Below are 7,946 nucleotides of genomic sequence, written 5' to 3'. Positions count from 1 at the left end.
TAGGAACTTGATGTCAATATGTTTTGACTTGGTCGACCTCCTATTATTGTTGGAAGATATGACAACTGATTTATTTTCACAATATAACTTAAATGGTCTTTCAATACCTTCCACAATTAACAACCTAATAACGAGGTTCCTTAACCAAATCTCATGGTTGGATGCCTTAAAACATGCTATAAATTTCAATGTCATGGCGGATGAAGCAATGAGAGTTTGCTTGACATTGCGCCTAGAAATAACACCAACAACTAACATGTAAGTATAGCCTGAAGTGGATCTTTTACTATCTTAACATCCAGCAAAATAAGAGACAGAATACCCAGTGACCTCCAACTGGTCTGACCTCCTATATGTCAACATATAATCTTTTGTTCTTTTTAAATCGATTCCTGGATTGCTCAAACATCTACCTGACATCCCAACTATGAAAGAAATATCCAGACGTGTACAAACATGAGCATACATCAGACTCGATACAACTAACGCATAAGGAATCTTTTTCATTTCTTGAATTTCTAAGTTTCCTTTTGGGCACTGGCTAAGACTAAATTTGTCTCCCTTAGTAACTAGAGTATCCCCTAGTTTACATTTTTGCATGTCAAACCTTTTAAGTACCTTTTTGATATAGCTCCTTTGTGATAATCCTAGAATACCTCGAGATTGATCTCAATGTATTTGAATTCCTAATACAAAGGAGGCGCCACCAAGATCTTTCATTTCGAATATTCTTGATAGAAAAATATTGGTTCCATGTATCATGCATATATCATTAGTGGCAATCAGTATGTCATTAACATATAAGACTAAGAAAATGTACTTGCTCCCACTGAATTTTTGATATACGTAATCCTTAACAACATTCACCTCAAAACCAAATGAGAGAATCACTTCATGAAACATGTGGTACCATTGACAAGACGCCTGCTTTAGTCCATTTACAAACCATATTCTTTGAATCTCATGACACAAAGTTTTATGGTTGCACCATATAGATTATCACATCAATGTTTCCATTGATAAATGTCGTCTTGACATCCATTTGATAGATTTCCAAATTATAATATGCAATAAGATCCATGATTGTCCTAAAAGAGTCTTTTAATGAGAGCGGAGAGAAAGTATATTTAAATCCAATCCCTACCTTTTGGGTATAACTGTAGGTGTTTAATTGGCTGCATTATATGGTAAAACACTAGCTGGTTACTAATGTCTTGACTGATGTCATGACATGTATGTGTGACTACATTGTAGTTACTGCAGGACTAGCTAACACAGGATTTATTGAATGTCAAACTGGATGCTGTGACATTCATACCTGTCAACAGATACTAAGGAATAGAACAGTTGGTGTTCTGTTAGAACTTAGTATTTATTTCCAGTCTGGTTATCAAGGAAAGACCAGACCTGGCATAAGGCCTACTGACTGAATGTCAAACTGGATGTTATGACATTCATCATTGACAGCAGCTACTGAACATTAGACAGAGTGGTGTTCTGCTATACTTCAGCATGTAACTTAGTTTGTTCTTCAAGAGAATAACAGAACTAACTTAAGGCCAAATGTGTAAATGTTAAGTTGGACACTTTGACATTTATTAATGTAAGCTATTACTGTAGTATGGTCATTTTGATCATGTACAGGTCAGCAAAATTGTACAGTCTGTTTTCTGGAAAAACAGACTCAGCATATGGACCTTGATGTCAAGCTGAATGTCGTGACATTCATTCCTGACAGCATATGCTATATTGTAGGTTGTTCAGTTTTCTGTTTCAGCTTTTCTTGGGCTATTCTTCAGGAAGTCAACTGCTTAGAGAAAAACCAGGAAATCAACAACCAAGTTACATTTAATGAACCTAACAAATAGCCTATTTGTTAGTAACCTAAATGTTGAATTTATGGGAACTCGTGTGACCTTAAATTCAGGAGAATACAGGTGCAAAAGCCCAGGTACTGCAATATAAAAAGGAAGGCATTCCTTCATTCAGTTTCAGGGATTTTGAGGCGTGAAGATTTTGTGTGTCCATCATACTTCACTGCTGTATTTTTGTGAGTCTTGTATTAGACGTATCTTGTAAGCCAAGCCATTATCAAGTAGATGATTGTTGTGGCATAGGGTGTTCATTGAGTTGTAAGTGTTGTGTCGCTCAAAGCTTTTAAGCGTGAGTGCTGTGTATCTTGATTAAAGTTGTGAAGCATAATCAAGAGTTGTTTGAAGTGTGACTTCAAATTGTCTTTAATATTGATTAAAGGTAGTAATCACTGAGGTGATTGAGGGGGAGTGAGTAGGAACTCTGATCTTAGTGTAAGATTGAAATTGCATTGGGTAGGGATTAAGTGATAAGTTGTAAACGGGTGAGTTTAGCTTTGAATTGATACTACTAATAGTGGATTTCCTCCCTGGCTTGGTAGCCCCCAGATGTAGGTCATGTTGGACTGAACTGGGTAAACAATTACTTGTGTTATTTACTGCACTTACGTTTAAGTTCTGCATAATTCCTGTCTGTGCAGAATTGGATGTCATAACAACCCGTGTGACATCTAAAGTCTGATAACTAGAATTTCAATTGGCATCAGAGCAGGCACCCTGCCTGTGAATTTCTGGGTGAGATCTAGGGAAGTTACTTTCTAGTACCATGGACAAGGATATATGACACTCAAACAGACCACCCATGTTGGATGGCTCTAATTATGATGACTGGAAGCCTCGTATGATAGCCTTCTTAAGGTCTCTAGACAGCAAAGTCTGGAGAGCTGTCAACAAAGGATGGGAACATCCAATGAGGACAGGTGAAGATGGAGTCAGTGTGCAGATTCCTGAAGAAGAGTGGGACAAGGAGCAAGAGGCATTAGCTCTTGGAAATTCCAAGGCCTTGAATGCATTATTCAATGGAATCAGTAAGAACATCTTCAGGCTGGTACACCACTGTGAACTAGCTAAGGAAGTTTGGGATACCCTCAAGGTAACTCATGAAGGTACTTCCAAGGTGAAGATGTCCAAACTTCATATGCTGACCACCAAGTTTGAAAATCTGAGGATGAAAGAGGATGAGACTATTCATGACTTTCACATGAATATTCTTGAAATTGCAAACACCTCTGGTGGACTAGGTGAGAAAATGGCTGAAGAGAAACTTGTAAGAAAGATTCTCAGGTCATTGCCTAAGAGATTTTCTATGAAGGTCACAGCCATAGAGGAGGCGCAGGACATCTGCAATATGAAGGTGGATGAGCTCATTGGTTCTCTCCAAACCTTTGAAATGGGCTTGTGTGAGAATGCTGAAAAGAAGAACAAAAGCATAGCTTTTGTATCTAATGCTGAAGAGGAGTCAGAAGCAGGATATACTGAAGGTGATGAAAGTATATCAGAAGCTTTAGCCATGCTTGGGAGACAGTTCAACAAGTTCGTGAAGAAGATTGATCAAAGAGGGAGACCTAATGTCAAGAACATCCCGTCTGACATCAGGAAAAGATCAACTTCTGAAGAAAAGTTCAACCAAGGCAAGGGAATCCAATGTCATGGTTGTGAAGGGTATGGACACGTCAGAGCTGAATGTCCTACTTATCTCAAGATGCAACAGAAGGGGCTAACTATCACATGGTCTGAAGGAGATTCTGAAAGTGAATCTGAAGGAGAATCTGCCAAACATGTCACTGCACTAACCAGTGTTTGTGCCTCTGAAGATGACTCAAGTGCAGATGAACTGACCTTTGATGAACTTGCTGCAGCCTATAAGAAGTTGTGTTCCACCAGTGCAGAAGTGTGTGCACAAGGAGAAAAGCAGAAGAAACTCATCAAGGAACTGGAAGATGAGAGACAGAAGCAACTGTCTGTCATAGAGGGTCTAAATGGTGAGATAACCCTGCTGACCTCCAAGCTGAATCAGATGACCAAATCCATCAGAATGATGAATAAGGGAACTGACACCTTGGAAGAGATTCTAAAGGTGGGACAGCAGTCTGGAACCAAATCTGGCCTAGGATTTGGGAAAAGATCCTCAGCTGAACACAAACGCCCAAAGGCTAAAGTTCAGAAGTTCAAGCGGATGTCAAAGCCAATGTCTCAACATCGAGGAACTTGGATGAATGATCATCAGAAGAGGAAATACCAGGAGTGGAGGTGTCACCACTGTGGTAGGCTTGGTCATATAAAAGCCTTCTGCTACTGGATTCATGGTTTCCCTAACCAAGCCTCGCATAAACCATATAAGCGCTATGTTCCCATCCAGAAGCAACAATGGTATGCTAGGATAGCACACACTGCTCTAAGGGCCTCTACCAGAGAAGACTGGTACTTTGACAGTGGATGCCCAAGACATATGACTGGTATGGAAAATCTATTGGTGGATATTCAACCTCACACTACCAGCTATGTGACCTTTGGTGATGGTGCCAAAGGTAAAATAAAAGGTGTGGGTAAGCTGGACTGCTCTGGAGTTCCAAAACTGAATAATGTGCTGTTAGTAAGAGGACTAACTGCAAACCTCATCAGCATAAGTCAGCTGTGTGATCAAGGGTTTCATGTTCAGTTTACTAAGGAGCTATGCATTGTGACTAATGGTGACAATCAGGAAGTTATGAGAGGAACCAGGTCCAAAGATAACTGTTATCTATGGGAACCTAAAGTCTCTAACTTTTCAACTATATGCTCCTCAACCAAGGAAGAACAGGAGGTGAAGATGTGGCATAGACGTCTTGGACATCTTCACTTACGGGGAATGAAGAAGATTATATCCAAGGAAGCAGTCAGAGGGATCCCAAAGCTGCTTATTGATGAAGGAAGAGTCTGTGGTGAATGCCAAGTGGGCAAGCAAACCAAGATGTCACATCCGAAGCTGGGACATCCTACAACTTCCAGAGTTCTGGAACTGCTGCATATGGACTTAATGGGACCTATGCAGGTCGAAAGTCTTGGTGGGAAGAGATATGCCTACGTGGTGGTTGATGACCATTCCAGATACACGTGGATAAGCTTCATCAGAGAGAAGTCAGATACATTTGATGTCTTCAAAGACCTGTGCATCAGACTTCAAAGGGAAAAGGACAGTTGTGTGGTCCGGATTAGGAGTGATCATGGTACAGAGTTCAAGAATTCCAAGTTTGATGAGTTTTGCTCGTCTGAAGGAATAAGTCATGAGTTCTCCTCCCCTATAACTCCCCAGCAGAATGAGATAGTTGAAAGAAAAAATAGAACTTCAAGAATATGCCAGAGCAATGATTCATGCAAAGAAGCTCCCCATGCACTTTTGGGCTGAAGCAATGAATACCGCGTGCTATGTTCACAACAGAGTCACCTTGAGAAAAGGAACCTCCTCCACTCTGTATGAAATATGGAAAGGCAGAAAACCCACTGTGAAGTACTTTCATATCTTTGGAAATAAATGCTACATTCTCACAGATCGTGAACAGAGAAGGAAGCTGGATCCGAAAAGTGATGAGGGTATATTTCTGGGATACTCCACTAACAGCAGAGCCTACAGAGTGTTCAACTACAGGACCAATGTCCTGATGGAATCCATAAATGTTATTGTGGACGATAAAGAGGAAGGAACCGATGTCATGGAGGATGTTGAAACATTCCTTGACAGTTCAACTGACATTCTAGTCAAGTCTGAAGAAGTAGAGGAACCTCCTCCTGAATGTGAAGTAGATGCAACCACCAAAGTGCCATCTATCAGAATTCAGAAAGACCACCCTAAGGATCTTATCATAGGGGATCCCAATAGTGGTGTGACTACCAGGTCACGGGGAATAAGCTCAAATTCCTGCTTTGTATCCAAGGTTGAACCAAAGAATGTGAAAGAAGCCCTGACTGACGAATACTGGATCATTGCCATGCAAGAGGAACTTGAGCAGTTCAAAAGGAATGAAGTATGGGAGCTAGTTCCAAGACCTGAAGGGACCAACATCATTGGTACCAAGTGGATCTACAAAAACAAATCTGATGAGAAAGGAGTAATTACTAGGAATAAAGCAAGACTAGTAGCTCAAGGATACACTCAAGTTGAAGGGGTAGATTTTGATGAGACATTTGCTCCTATGGCTAGGCTTGAGTCCATCAGATTGCTGTTAGGGGTAGCATGCATCCTGAAGTTTAAACTATTCCAAATGGATGTGAAGAGTGCATTCTTGAATGGCTACTTGAATGAAGAAGTCTTTGTGGAACAACCTAAAGGGTTCTGTGATCCTAACCAACCTAAGCATGTATACAAGTTGAGGAAAGCCTTGTATGGGTTGAAACAAGCACCTAGAGCATGGTATGAAAGGTTGACCGAATTTCTGACCTCAAATGGATACAGAAAAGGTGGAATAGATAAAACCTTGTTTGTGAAGGATGAAGACGGCAAAATCATGATTGCTCAAATCTATGTGGATGATATAGTCTTTGGTGGAATGTCAGAACAAATGGTTCAACAATTTGTTCACCAGATGCAATCTGAGTTTGAAATGAGTCTAGTTGGAGAACTGACCTATTTCCTTGGAATGCAAGTAAACCAAATGGAGGACTCTATGTTTCTCTCCCAAAGCAAGTATGCCAAGAACATAGTTAAGAAGTTTGGTATGGATAATGCTAGGCACAAGAGGACTCCTGCACCTACACATCTGAAGTTAACCAAAGATGATGGAGGGCCTGGTGTTGATCAATGCTTGTATAGAAGCATGATAGGAAGCCTATTTTACCTAACTGCAAGTAGACCTGACATTTCTTATGCAGTTGGAGTATGTGCTAGATACCAAGCAGAGCCTAAGGTGAGCCACTTGAATCAAGTCAAAAGGATTCTCAAGTACATCAATGGGACGTGTGACTATGGGATGCTGTACTCACATGGGTCTGAACCTGTCCTATTTGGGTACTGTGATGCTGACTGGGCTGGGAGTGCTGATGACAGAAAAAGCACATCAGGTGGATGTTTCTTCTTAGGAGACAATCTCATATCTTGGTTCAGCAAGAAGCAGAATTGTGTTTCTCTGTCCACTGCAGAGGCTGAATACATAGCTGCTGGAAGCAGTTGTTCCCAACTGGTTTGGATGAAACAGATGCTCACTGAGTACAATGTCACTCAAAATGTCATGACATTGTTCTGTGATAATCTCAGTGCCATCAATATCTCCAAGAATCCCATCCAACACAGCAGGACCAAACATATTGACATTAGGCACCACTTCATCAGAGATCTGGTGGAAGACAAGGTGATCACTTTGGAACATGTAGCCACGGACCTTCAACTGGCTGACATATTTACAAAGGCTCTGGATGCTACTCAGTTTGAAAACTTAAGGAGCAAACTGGGAATATGTCTCTCTGAGACCTTATAGCAACCACTGATGTTTGGGAGGTATTGTTTAATATCTCTGCCTATTAAACAATTGGTACTATGCTCTGACTGTTCAACAGATCACAGCTATGCTACTTGCAACAAGTGTGGCTACAAGAGGGTAAGGAGATACCCTACCGTGAGAAGGCCAATGTACTTGCAGGAGTTCAAGGATGCTGTTCATGCAGGAGTGGTTCTGGATGTCAGAAACAAAATCATGGCATCTGATATGGTGGTACCTACTGTAAAGCAAAAATGGGTGATTACTAGATCAAAGCTGTGAAGCAAGATCAAGCGGATGCTAACTTGGTTGAAACTGTGAAGTAAAACCAAGTCTGTAACTCTATCATTATTCTCTGGTTATGTTGTTGGCTTTGGCAACATTTTTGACAAAAAGGGGGAGTAATTAACCCCTGACAAACAGAGTGGGTCTCTACAACAGACTCGCATGACAGATTCCTCCCCTGCAGCTGCTGTGTGTTGAAGTTTAGATTTTAACTTCTGTATGTGTGCTGCTTTGTGAAGTTTTTTATTTAACTTCCATGTGTGTGAGTGTGCTGCCACTCTGAGTATATTAGCTAGTATTATTTCCTGCTAGGTGTGTGATTCCGCTGCTATGAACTCTGTTA

The sequence above is a fragment of the Lathyrus oleraceus genome, chromosome 1, assembly GCF_024323335.1.
Source record: "Lathyrus oleraceus cultivar Zhongwan6 chromosome 1, CAAS_Psat_ZW6_1.0, whole genome shotgun sequence".
Classification (NCBI taxonomy): Eukaryota; Viridiplantae; Streptophyta; class Magnoliopsida; order Fabales; family Fabaceae; genus Lathyrus; species Lathyrus oleraceus.
Note: the sequence above shows the minus strand (reverse complement) of the source record.